The 13248-nt window shown below is 39.6% G+C and overlaps 1 protein-coding gene across 5 annotated transcripts in view; it reads right to left on the bottom strand.

Annotated features, from left to right (window-relative positions):
- Positions 1 to 13248, bottom strand: part of PTPN4 (protein tyrosine phosphatase non-receptor type 4) — a 224592-nt gene that overhangs the window by 208563 nt on the left and 2781 nt on the right. For 3 of the 5 annotated variants that reach the window (XM_058434300.1, XM_032145921.2, XM_032145925.2), the window contains exon 1: positions 7419 to 7940. The exons of 1 other annotated variant lie outside the window; for it this stretch is intronic. The gene's annotated coding sequence lies outside the window, so the exon portion shown is untranslated. Of the gene's footprint in view, positions 1 to 7418; positions 7942 to 13248 lie in introns of those variants that run through there. One more of the 5 variants, XM_058434298.1, reaches the window with a different exon arrangement.

Genomic DNA, 13248 nt, shown 5'->3' with positions numbered 1-13248 from the left:
AAAAGGAAAAAACGATAACTTCACAGTAGAGAAACCCAGCAGACTTGAATTTAACAGGTGTTCAAAGTTAAACATTGCTAGTAGCAGGACTATACAACACGTCTCGTAGTGATGTACTAAGAATATCACAACATTATTTCTACGGCATTCCTGCCAACAATGCACGCGGTCTGCACATGAGGAACCACTGGATGAACTTAAGTTGAGGAAAACATGTTACAGAAAAAAAAGGACTCTGCTCGTTAAAATTGTCAAGGTCATAAAGGACAGGGAAATATTGAGGAATCATTCCAAACTGATGGAAACTAAAAGATGTAACAATTAAATGCAATGTGTGAACCTGAATTGGATGCTAGACCAAAAAGAAAAGAGAGATACTACTGGGATAGTTGGAAAAATTTGAATGGCATCTAGTGACCTGAAGGTAGTGTTGTATCAATGTTGATTTCCTGATCTGGCGATTATGTAGGAGACTGTCCTGTTTTGCTAAATATACACTAAAATATTTAGGAGTGATAGGCATCATGTCTGCAACTTGCTCTCAAATAATTCAGAAAAAAAGTCAAATGAAATTAGAAATGGTGCATTCCCCTGAAATGGAGAAATAAGGATTAAAATGTAGGACCAGAAGTGAGAGATGATGAGGTTGTTTCACTGAAATTTGAGGATCCAATTAGATACAGTAAAGGGAAAGGGTTGAACACAATTCCAAGGTTACCCCTTGGGGCATCTGGAAAAGGCCTTAGTGAGCCAAGCACGAGATGTTCCAGGCTCATCTTGTGTTGTGTATACACACGGTACATAGCTAGTACAATGTTAAAAATTAGTTTAAGGCGATTCGGGAGCTCTTTGTTGTACTTTTCTTGAGATTTCTCATTAGGTTTGAAATTATTTCAAAATGTTAAATGAGAACTCATGACAACTTTGCTGTCTAGCAAAATACCTGGCTCACTGGAAGTGCTCAATAAAAATAATCTGGCCTTCCCTTGCTAAAGAAGGGAAGCTGCCAAAGAAGAAATCCTAGCATCATCTTCAACTCTTTCCCCCCATGTCCAAATGGACTCTCAGGTCTAGTGAAACTACTCAGTTTTCAGTTCTAATCTCATATTCTTATCTATACTGCCCTATTTCTCGTTCCTATCATCCCTCCTCTGGACCACTGCAACAGCATCTGGTCTCTCTGCTCCATTTCTAACCTCATCCTTGCATTATCCTTGTATCTTTGCATCATTATCTAGAAGTCAGGAGTTACCTTTCAAAACCTGCATCTAATCTTATCATCCCTTATTTAAATACCTCTAAATTGTTCCTGAATGTTAATGCTGATTTCCCAAGAGGCAGACTGAATGCATGTTTAGGGCACCAGTAACGCAAGGGCACCAAAGAGATATTTCACACACACACGCATATGCACACATACCAGTGAAGTGGAGGAGGCAGTGGGTAAAGGGAGAGAAAAAGAGAGACAAAGAGGAGGGACTCTGACTTAAGAATTCTTAAGTTTACCTTAAGCTTACTTTAGGATTTGATATTTATTTCTGATTACATAGTGGATGCCAAGGGTGAGTGGGTACCATAAACTTTCCAATACTTACAGTCTCTAAAACAGTGGTTTTCCCAATCCTTTTCCCAACTTGGCAACAAAGAAAATAATAATTTCTTCACACATTGGGATAAGCCACAAATGCTATTCAAAGCCAAAAGAAACCATCCTGGGGCGGGGTGGGGAGGAGGATCTGATATGCCCAGGTCCCATAAATAAGGGTATCTGCTCTCTGAAACACTGGTAAACCATTCATGGCACACCAGTTGGGAAGCTCTATTTTAAAGGTCTTAAAATGATCCCACTCATTGCCCAAACACAAGGACCCTCACAAGGCTTCATTTCCCACTGCAATCAACGCGCGCATGCACGCGCGCGCGCACAAACACACACACACACACACACACACACACACACACACAGATTCACACACAGGAACAGACAACCACACCCACCCAGAGACAGACATCCAACAAGACAACTTACGTTTCTCCAAACACACCACACATCCTTTCATACTTTGACTTTTTGTACATGCTGTTCTCTCTACCCAGATCAATTCCAAATGATCCTTCAAGACCATATTCAAATGCCACTTCTTTTCCCCAGATCTTATTACACTGTCACTGTGAATTGTAATTGTTTGTTGACATGTGTTACCACCCTAGAATTTGAGCTCAAGGACAAGAATCATGTCTTATTTACCTTTATACCATTGCTCCCACTACAATGGGCATTTCAAATGTTTGCTTAACTAACATATAAAGGAATGTTCATTACATCATCACCAAATAAATTTTCAAATTACATTAATTAAAACAATGAAATACAATTATAAAATTAGCATTTTTTCTTCCCAAAACAAGAACACCCACTGTAGGTACTTCTGTAAGAGAGAGATCTGGCACAGAAATATTCATGACACTTGACCATTATCCCAGTCCTAGGGTTTTAAACTGAGGAAATAAACAAAACACCGGTTAACAAAATGTAAATGTCTAAATCAGTTATGGTATATCACCTGAATGTTTAACTAATCACTTAAATTATATTCATTGACCTTGGTGGCTTTGGGTAGCTAAAATAAATAAATAATATTCATGAAGATGGGAATAGAAAAATGAAAAAATAATACCAACTATCACTTATTGATCATCTCTTCTATCTAAAGCACAGCGCTAGATGCCTTACATATATTATCTTAATCCTCACAACAATTCAAGGCCAACTGACTCAGAAATTAGATAATTTGCCCAAGGTTTTTGAGGCTAGATTCCACACCAGATTTGACTCCAAAGTCTGTGATCTTTTCCCTACATTGCACAGCCTCCACTGTACAATGTGGTCCCATTATATTCCTCTCAAAATTCTCTCTACCACACAACTTTATTTTTTAAATATGAACAATTACCTGGAAAGAAACAAAAAATAGCTATTATGGTGGTGATCAAGGGTAAATGTTGTTATAGTATTCATCTTTTTTAAAAATTAGCAACTTTTAAAAGCAGCATTGTTGAAAAATGAACTAAATTCATAAGGCAATACAAAAGATGCAATTCCTATTTTAATTTTTTTAACCTAAGAAAATTAAGGAAACAGAGTAGGTAACATAAAAACTTAAGAAGAAGAAAAAAAAGCTTAAGAAGGATATATTAAACTATATCTAAACAAGCATATATTAACCTTAGGGTACTTATTACCAGGATTCATTAACTGATCCTTGTGAGTGGATTAAGCAGCATTCTTCCAGAAACAGGTGAATTTTGAAAAACGTTTAAACAGGAGGCACATGAACTGCAGACAGAGATGTTTAAATTAAGGAAACAACGACAAAGGAAAAAACAAGACTATTTTCTTTTTAAGCAAGAATGAGAAACAAGGTTAATGAGATGAAGTTGATAGAAAGTCTTCAAGGTCAAGCAGGTAAATTTGGAATTAATTTGATAAGCACTGGGAACTCCTATATATTTTTAAACGGGAAGGTGGCATGTTAAAATACGGCCTTTAAAGATTCAAACTTTGTTCCATCATAAAGTACTGCCTTGAGTTACACAATGTTTTTGCCAAACAGTTGGGGAGGTGGGGAATAATCCACTATCCTTTATGTGTGCTTTATACATACTCTTCTCAAAAAGAGAAACTGACTAAACAAAAATCTTTAGGCAATGGGTGAGCATACTGGGGAGGGGGATCCTTTCAGATATAATGCTTGTGAATATTAAATGCTACTGTACGTTTTAATAAGAATCACAGAACTTTAAGCAAGAAGGAACCTTGGAGATAATCTTTTAGTGGCAACCCCTTCATTTTCACACCAGATTAAATTGAAGCTCAGAACTAAATAACTTGCCTAATGCCATGCATAAACTAGTGGAAGATTAAATACTATAACTCAGATTTTCTAAGCAGTAAGACCTAAAGCTATGCTGTCCAATACTATAGCTACTAGCCACATCTGGCTATAAATTTAAATTGATTTAAATTAAATACAATTTTAAATTGAGTTTCTCAGACACGCTCGTCATATTTTAAGTGCTCCATAGCCACACATGATTAATGGCTACCATAACTAACAGTGCAAAAAATATTTCTATGATATTTGTCAATTATACTTCTATAAAGTTGAAGGAAAAAAGAATATTTCCATCACTGCAGAAAGTTTAATTGGACAGAACCGATCTAAAGAATAAGTTTTACAGAATTCCACTTACTAGAAGTATGAGCCTAGACAAGTTATTTCATTTCCCTTAGCTTCTATTTGGCAGGGAGGGGACAGGGGATTAATAATACCTACCTCATAAAGTGTACTTGGTGAGCGGGACAACATGAAAAGCCCCTTATACAGTATCTGACACTTAACAGACAATAAATACTAACACTCTTCCCCTCTGGGTCCTTTTTTCTTTCTACTACCCTATATAATTTCCTTGTTAAAAAATACAAACACAATAACCAACCCAAATTGATATTTTCCTCATGATAGTCTATATGATGTAATTTTCATTTTGTTCTTACTAATTTATTCAAATACTTGCATCTCTCTTCCAAAGTTTCTACTTAAGAATAATGAAATGAAGAATGAATGTGAGGGAAGATATAATGAAATGAAAGAGTCTAATAAATTTCCCCTCCTCTTTTTCCCCATTCATGCAAAAGATAAGAAATTATGCTGTTCCTAGACAATGGTACTTTCATATCAATAAAGAAGATTCTATGGTATTTCTACATTATATCCTATCTCATCATCTATACTACTAATTAAATATTAAATGAAGAGATAACAACACCTCCTTCCTACAGTACTTTCCTGGCAAACAATAAAAAGGATTTTCAGAATGCTAAGCCAAACTTCAAGGCTTCACAGCTTATTCTAGTAAACTGGCAAATTTAACAAATCTGGACTATAGTACCTAAAAAACTTCGTAACATGCAATAACCCAGGAAAACAACAAAATTCAACTCAGTTAATAAACTTCTACCGATAACTAAATTTTACATAGGAGCAACAATTCATATTTAGCCACAATAACCATTCCTAGCCACAACTAACCACTCCTAGTGAGTTGATCAATTTTGCATTCTAAGAATTTAGGCAAAACTTTAAAACATCTGCCCTGAAACGTACACCAAACAAGATTTCCACATATTTTTGGAAAAGTTTTCTTGTTTAAAAGTGGCCATATTAACTCTCAAGCGGGGGGCAGAAGTACTCTCAATAACAAACCTCCTTGCAATTCTCTGCTAGTCTCTTACTTTGCTCCTTAAAGACAACTTACTAAAAACCATGATCACTGATCCCGCTTTTAGAGTTTGTAAGTCATAAATAAATACTAAACAGATCACAATGGATACTGTACTGTACACCTCAATTATGTTTAACAGACAAAACTTTTAAAAATACAAATCACAGTTTAATAACAACCTAACGAAGTCATATAAGTTTAAAAAAAAGCTGAAAAGTTTTTATTACCATCTCACATAAATTGTATTACTATCTCACTTTATTACACTTTTTTTAAAAGTTAGGCATCTATGCCCAAACTGATTAAATCGAGTATGAGAGATCTATACTTTTTTTAAAAGTCCTTCAATAATGAAGTGTACACTGGTCACAGAATAGTTCAAATGAAATTTCCTGAGGCTGCATTCTAAGTACATCCGACCCAGAAAGTATTTTTAGCAAGTATGTTCAATCAATGCTGGTTTTATGCCTAGCCTAAATTAGAAATTGGGTGTTATAAATTTAAAGTAACAATGTTACTAGGGACATTTTAAAAGATATTTAATTAGAACATAAGAAAAAAACACAAGTTTGACTCAATTCAATACCTACAGCTCTGAAGCTGTTAGAAAATGGGCAGTAAGAAAAAACACATCCTCATCTATTACTACTTTTGAGGAACCCGTGATTTTCTAACTTAACGTGGACCTACTCAATTAATATTTTTAAAAACTACAAAACAGTGATGCCTCCTTGGATTTTAAAAACCTCTTGCCAAATTTTTAAAACAGACTGGCAAAATCACAAACATTCCCATGTACAAAATAGACTGTTTCTCTTATAAATCACTGAAGATCATGATATTATGGGACTCTGCGTGTTTCAATGCAAAATGTAACAAAGATATGTGTACCGTAAAAAATGTGAAGAGACATAAAAATTGCTTTTGTGGTAACTGGAGCATAAATTTATGCTGACAAAAAATGGTGATGTCCACAAAATGATCGCACTTACGAGCTAGTGAAGAGGTTCTGTAGAATACACAAACTTTTGCTTACGAGTTTTTTCTTTAAAAGCAAGCTGAATTTATATTAATCAAATTCAAGATTTAGATGATATACCTTGCTCTATTCCATTAAGCACACTTTAGGCTCTGAACAATCCTTTATTTTAAGGCCATCTCCTTCCCCCTTAAAATTGGAAAAAAAAATTTTTTTCCTCTGGCACGTTAAAGTTCAGAAAACCAAGATTTAAAAATGCCCTGGCTTTTACTGTTCCAGTCTTCTTTCTACTCTAATTGTCTTTTGCAAGTCGGACACATTGGTCTTTTGTTTTTATCTTTCTCCATAAATATGTTTTAAATGTGACCAATCAGCTGTACTGTTTCAACTGGGCCCAAGATTTGGACACAGAAACTTAATACTACTGAAACCTCTTATTCGAAAAGCAGCTGGCATATTGCAGATGTATAACAAGTTATCCTAGAACAAGCGTTGTGAAAAACCCTACAAATCGTCCTTGTACATACTGATGTCACTACATGATGCAAGCCCAGACATAAAATCTTCCATCCTAAGTTTTGCAGAAACATCCACACATCACCTGTGCAACTGTAAGCTGTTCCATTTTATGGAAACCCTGCGAAATGCATCACTATTTACCCACATCTCAACTTTTTTTTTTTTTGGCTCAACTACAGATTCCCAAATACAGGTATATACTGGTAGAATCATAACAGGCTTAAAACTTCAATGGTAGGAATAGTTGGCTCATGCAGCGTGCAAGAAGCGCTCATATGAGCCAATTAAAAAAAAAAAAAAAAAGGAATTCTACCAGCAACGGAAAACTCAAGATTCCAAAGCTTTACCTAGAGTTTAGGTACTGGGAACATTCCACCTCCGCACCTATTCCATCCCTTGTCCCTTCGCTGACCCATAACAGAGATTCCAACTATAACCCCCGCAAAAGCAGAGGTCCCAGGAAGAAAGGAAAGAAAGCTTTTTTGTGTGTGTCTTTTTTTCCTTCCTTTTAAATCATCCTCGCACCTCCGGCTTGCCCCACCTGGCTCACCTCCCAGGAGCCACACATGCAGGTAAGAGCCTTGCGTTCAACGAGCAGGGCCGAGAGGCCGGCGGGGACCGGAGAACCTCTTACCTTCGTATACCACAGCCGCGTCCTCTCGGCTGGAGAAAAAAAGCCTCGAGGCCCCGGCGCGCAAAGAAGCGCGTCCGCGGTGCCGCTCCGGGGGGCTACCTCAGCGCCCCCCGAGCAGCCGCCGCCGCAGCGGTCGCGCCACGACCCGAAGCCGCCAGCACCACCTCATGCTGCTGGGCAGCCGCGGGCCGGCGCCGCCGGGGAGGTGGCAGGGAGGCGGGCAGCCGGCGACCTCTCCTACCTCCCTGCAGGGATGAGATAATCCACACCCCCAAAAGTGCGTGGGGGAGGGGGCCTGGCCCCAATCCTCCGACCCCTCGGCCAAAGCCAAGTCTCTTTCCTCTCCGGCTCAGGCCCAATTCCGGCCCCTGGGACCCAGGAGTCCTGAGAGAACAATGTTGGTGGTGGGGCGCGAGAAGCAGAAAAGCGCACTGCGCGGCGTGAGCTGGCGGGTAATCCTGGGCAGCGTTTGTGTGTGAGAGTGCAAGAGGAGCTCAGTCACCCCCCTCCTTCTCCACCTCCTCTTCCTCCCCCTCCTCCTCCTCTCTCTCTCTTCCTCCTCCCTCAAGCACACCCCCTCTCCTAGGCCGCAGCATAGCAACCGAACATGGCGGCTGCGCAGGCGCCGCCAGTCAGTGGCCAGGAGCGGCGGCGGCAGCAACACGAGGCGATCTCGCGAGAGGCGAGGCCAAAAACCCTGCCCCGCTAGCGCAGGGAGGAGAAGTCGCACCAGTCGGAGCGCGAAGGGACACGCAGGTGCGAGAGAGAGCGGCCTAGGAGGTGGGAGGGCGGATTGGAGGGGGAGGTGGAGCGCTGTGGCCCCCGCCCCGCAGCCGCGTCGCGATTGGTTGTTTGGACTGCGACCCCTCCTGCACCCACTAACCTGAGGGACCGGATAGTGGGACAAGAAGCGTGTGTTAAAAGGGAAAACCAGACCGCTTGGCAGCAGGTCGCCCCAACCTCAGTGCTCCTAGAGGATATAGGTTTTGGGGGGCAGTTTTGAATCATCTCCTCTCCTAAACATAGGCTCCAAAACAAAGCCTCAGCAACCAACCTGCGTTTGTAAAACAAACGTTCGGGGATGCCTTCTGTGTGCCTGGAACGGTGTGCTTTTTAAAATTCATTCTAATAACATGAATTTGGTGTTATCACGCCAGGGTTTTTAGCCAGGTGCATTATAATATTTTATTGGTGATACAAACTTATTGGTAATAGGACAGTTGCCTACTGGCGAATGATCTCAGCTGAAATGGGGGAAGAAGGGATTTGGGGACCGCCACACTTCCTTTTTGCCCAATTTTTGTTAGTGCCCTTTTCTGTCGCCAGGCGCCTTCTTTGTCCTTCCTTGCTCTTAGCTTGAGCATCCTATCAGAGCCTACCTTTATAAAGACGATCTTTCAAAAACCACTTTCCCAAGCCGACAAAATGACTCCAAATCAGGGGAATGTGAACAAATCAGGAAAAGATAGAAATTTCTATTGACTCTCTTCTCCCTCACACTTGTTGGTTTTTCCATTTGAAAAAGACAACTTGTCAATCCATGTTTCCTGCTTTACTTCCTTCACTTGCTTTTCTTCCCAGATCTCTGTTGTAGCCAGTGCTCATTCATTCCTCCCTAAATATGCATTCCTGCCTCTAACTCTCCATTTTCTGTCTTCGATCATGCCATTCCCTCTACTAAAATGCTCTTCACCTCATTGTCATCTGTCAACATCCAGTCATCCTCCAACCAAAGATCATATGAGACTTCCACCAGAAATTGAATGTTTCATATAAATAGAATCATACAATATGTAATTTTTGTTTAGAGGCAAGGTCTCGCTATGTTGTCAGGCTGGTCTCCAACTCCTGGGCTCAAGAGATCATCTTACCTTAACCTTCGGAGTAGCTGGGATTACACGTGTGAGCCACCTGGCTTACATGTAGTCTTGTGTCTGGTGTTAAGCAAGACACAAAAGTTCCTGAGTGGAACTTCCCCTGCAAGTCATCAGGATGGACCCTTTGAAGTTACCAATACTCACCATTATTCCTTGAAAAATTTGAGTTCACCTTAAATCTACCTGCCTGCAACCCTGGAAAGAGAAGAATCAATAAATGTCCTTAAAAAAAAAAAAAAGAGAGAGCTTTAGACTGTGCCCCAGGCTCACATGGGCCCACTGAAAATTGAATTGGGAAATAATAAATTAGTATATCTCACACTTTAATGTACATGCTCATCACCTGGAGTTCTTACTAAACTGCATGTTCTAATCCATTAGGTCTAGAGTGGGCCCTGAGACTCTGCATTTCTTTTTTTTTTTTTCTTCAATAGAGACAGGCTCTCACTGTGTTGCCCAGGCTGGTCTTGAACCCTCCTGACCTCAAGCAATCTTCCTGCCTTGGCCTCCCAAAGTGCTAGGATCACAGGAGTGAGCCACTGCACCTGCCTAGAGACTCTTTCTAACAAGCTCCTTGGCTTTTGGACCACCCTGGAGTAGCAAGGGTGTAGACTACTGTTCCTTAAACTGGAGTCTAAGAAAATATATATGCAAATTATCTACAAAATATGTAAATATTTTGCTCTTACTTAAATTATGTTCTTTTAAAAGTTAATATATTCTAGTCACTATGCTGGATCATTTGATGACCACCTTGTAACGAAACCCTGCACTTGATTTTGTATTTGGCACCAACCACAAATTTAATTTTCTGGGGCTAATGGGAAAAGAATAGAATACTTCTTGTGGAAAGGACAGCATTCTGGCTAAGTGAAGGTCATACGTCCTTTACGGCACACTGCACAAAAGTTTAACAGAAATTCAAATAGAGAAGAATGTTGAGATAATTAAGTCAATTATAAGCATGCCAAACAAAAAAGTGCATACCATAGCAGTGAGTTCCATATTCTCATATCAAAGGACAATTTAATTTCAGCAAAACAATAAATATCATTCACCACACATTACATACATCATATTAATTGAATTTTTTAAATTTGTGAATTTAATTTCTAAAATTGTTTTAGTTTTATAGACGTGAGCTATAAGAATAAGAAATTATTACCTAAAGTTTATGTATAATTAAGAGACATAATTAAAATGACTTAACATAGCAATAATTTTTTTTTCATTCAAAAGTGGCCTCAAACATTACTGGATATTGGCAGACACTGCTATTGACTGTTTTTTTTTTCCTTGTCTGCAGCCTGCCCTTGACTGTGCTTTGGGAGAGTAAGAGCAAAGGTTGTATCCACACTTGGAGGATGTTGGCAGGCGAGGACTGGCCGTTTTGCACTGTGTGGTCAATGGTAGGACCTTTCTTAACCCTGGGTAGCTACAGCCAGAAGGGAACAAGCATTTGTTCTTGCCTGTATGGGCCTTGGCAGTGACCCCAGGCAGCAGCAGTGGAGAAGAAACTTTGACTAGGCACTGTGGCTGACTCACCAGCCACCCACTATCAGTAACTGGAGAGGACTCCTTTGGAAGAAATGAGTAACCGTGGGATCACTGGGGATATCTAGGGAGAAGAACCTCAAGGGAAGGTTGGACTCTACTCACTAGGTAGAGCTCAGAGTGGTATGAATTTTAACTTCAAAAAGCACATGACTTAAACTGACTTGATTTTGTGGCCTACGCTGGTGAGGTGGGACATACAAAGGTATACAGGCTTTCAGTCAAATGTGAGTCCTATCTAACCTGGTCCCCAACAGGAGACCTTGGTTAGGTACCTGTCTGCCTTAGCTAGTCAATTAAGGGAGAATTTCATCTTTTTACCTGCCTGGAATCTTCATGCATAACTTAAAAGCAAAAACAAGCAAATTTAAATAATTTAAACCTTTAAAGAGGTGTCACACATGTTTCCAATAAGTTCAGGATTCTGTGGCTTGGGCTTCCTTTAATCACAGAGCTGTGTTAAATATACGTAAAAAAATTCAAAATCCTATACCATATACCTCTGAGGCAGTTGGCCCAGATTTGTCACCATGTCAGCATGGCTCTCTCCCTCTTCATTTTCAGCAATTCTTTCCTTTTTTTCCTTTCTTGCTGAATAGCAGCAGAAGACCCATTAACAATCCTGATATCAGGAAATCTACAAAAAAGTGTAAAATTTTAAAAATCTAAGACTTCTTCCTACTCTCAGTCCCACTCCCAAAAGGTAAGCACTATTGACAGTTCTTGTGTACGCTTCCAGAATTTTCTCTGAATATATAAGCTAAACCTACATCTCTTTTCCCTACACACAAGGGATCATACCATATTTCACTTACAAATGTGTGTGGAAATCATTCCTTAACAAAACATGTAGATACATGTCATTCTAAGGGCTGAGCCGTAATGTATTTAACTTTCTCTAATTAATGGGCATCAGGCTGTTTCTAGTACTTTGCTGTTACAAATAATGCTCTAAAGAACATTTTCATCATAAAGCTTTGTACACATAATGAAGCATTTCTTTAGGACAAATTCCTGGAAATGCAATTGCTGGGTTGAAGTGTATGGCCATGTTTAACTTTGATAAATGCTGCCAAATTGACTACTGATTGCCTCACTGTGTGAGAGTTATTACTACTATAATCCACCTCTTCCTTATCATTCTGGGTTTTGTATTTTTCACATTAAAAAAAATCCCACATTTTCTTCTAGTACTTTTAGTTGTGTTTTTAAAACACTTAAAAATCCATGATCCTGATCTCAGGATTGCTAATGGGTCTTCTGCTGCTATCTGGGAAATAATTTTGGTGTAAGGGGATAGAGATGTAGCTTTTTTTTTTTTTAAATAACTATCCAGTTGTCCTAATACCACCTTATGGAATAAACACACACACACACACATACACACATACACACACACATACACACACCAAATTGCTTTCATCAGATACGAAATTCTCAAAGTTTTTGTTGGATCTAGACTGTTTTTTTACTTCATGCCATTGAACTGTTTACTCCATCTCTATTTTCATTTCTTGTTGCTGCTGTAACAAATTACCATAAATTTGGCCACACGTGGTGGCTCATGCCTGTAATCCCAGCACTTTAGGAGGCCGAGGCGGGTGGATCACTTGACGCCAGGAGTTTGAGACCAGCCTGGCCAACATGGTGGCCAGGATAGTATAGATGGGGCTCCATCTATACTAAAAAAATACAAAAAATTAGCCAGACGTGGTGAAACACACCTGTAGTCCCAGCTACTCAGGATGCTGAGACAGGAGAATCACTTAAACCTGGGAGGCAGAGGTTGCTGTGAGCTGAGATCACACCACTGCACTCCGCCTGGGTGACAGAGTGAGACTCTGTCTCAAAAAAAAAAAAAAACTCCCAAAAAACAAACAAGAAAATTACCATAACTTTAGTGGCTTAAAAGAGCACAAATTTATTATCTTATAGTTCTGGACATCAAAAGTCCAAAATAGGTTGCCAAGCTGTGTTCTTTGAGGAGGCAGGCTCTAGGGGAGAATCTGTTTCCATGCCTTTTCCAGCTCCTAGAAGCCACCTGCATTCTTTGGCTCATGGCTCCTTCCACCATCTTCAAACCTAGTAGCACGGCATCAAGTGTCTCTCTCATCATCTTTTCTGCCTTTTTTTCTCCCTCTTGCCTCCCTTTTATAGGGATCTTTGTGATTGCATTGTGTCTACCCATATAATCCAGGATAATATCCACATCTCAAAATCTTTAACTTAACCACATCTGCAAAGTCCCTTTCACTGTGCAAGCTAACATTCACAGGTTCTATGGATTAGGGATCTTTGGAGGCCATTATTCTGTTGCTATGGTCTCTAATCCCAGGCTCTTTTACTATTGGAATTTATAATGAGTTTTAATATCTGAAAGAGTTCATTGCTGCTTATGA

The sequence above is a fragment of the Hylobates moloch genome, unplaced genomic scaffold, assembly GCF_009828535.3.
Source record: "Hylobates moloch isolate HMO894 unplaced genomic scaffold, HMol_V3 SCAFFOLD_24, whole genome shotgun sequence".
Classification (NCBI taxonomy): Eukaryota; Metazoa; Chordata; class Mammalia; order Primates; family Hylobatidae; genus Hylobates; species Hylobates moloch.
This window is presented reverse-complemented; position numbering and strand designations above follow the sequence as displayed.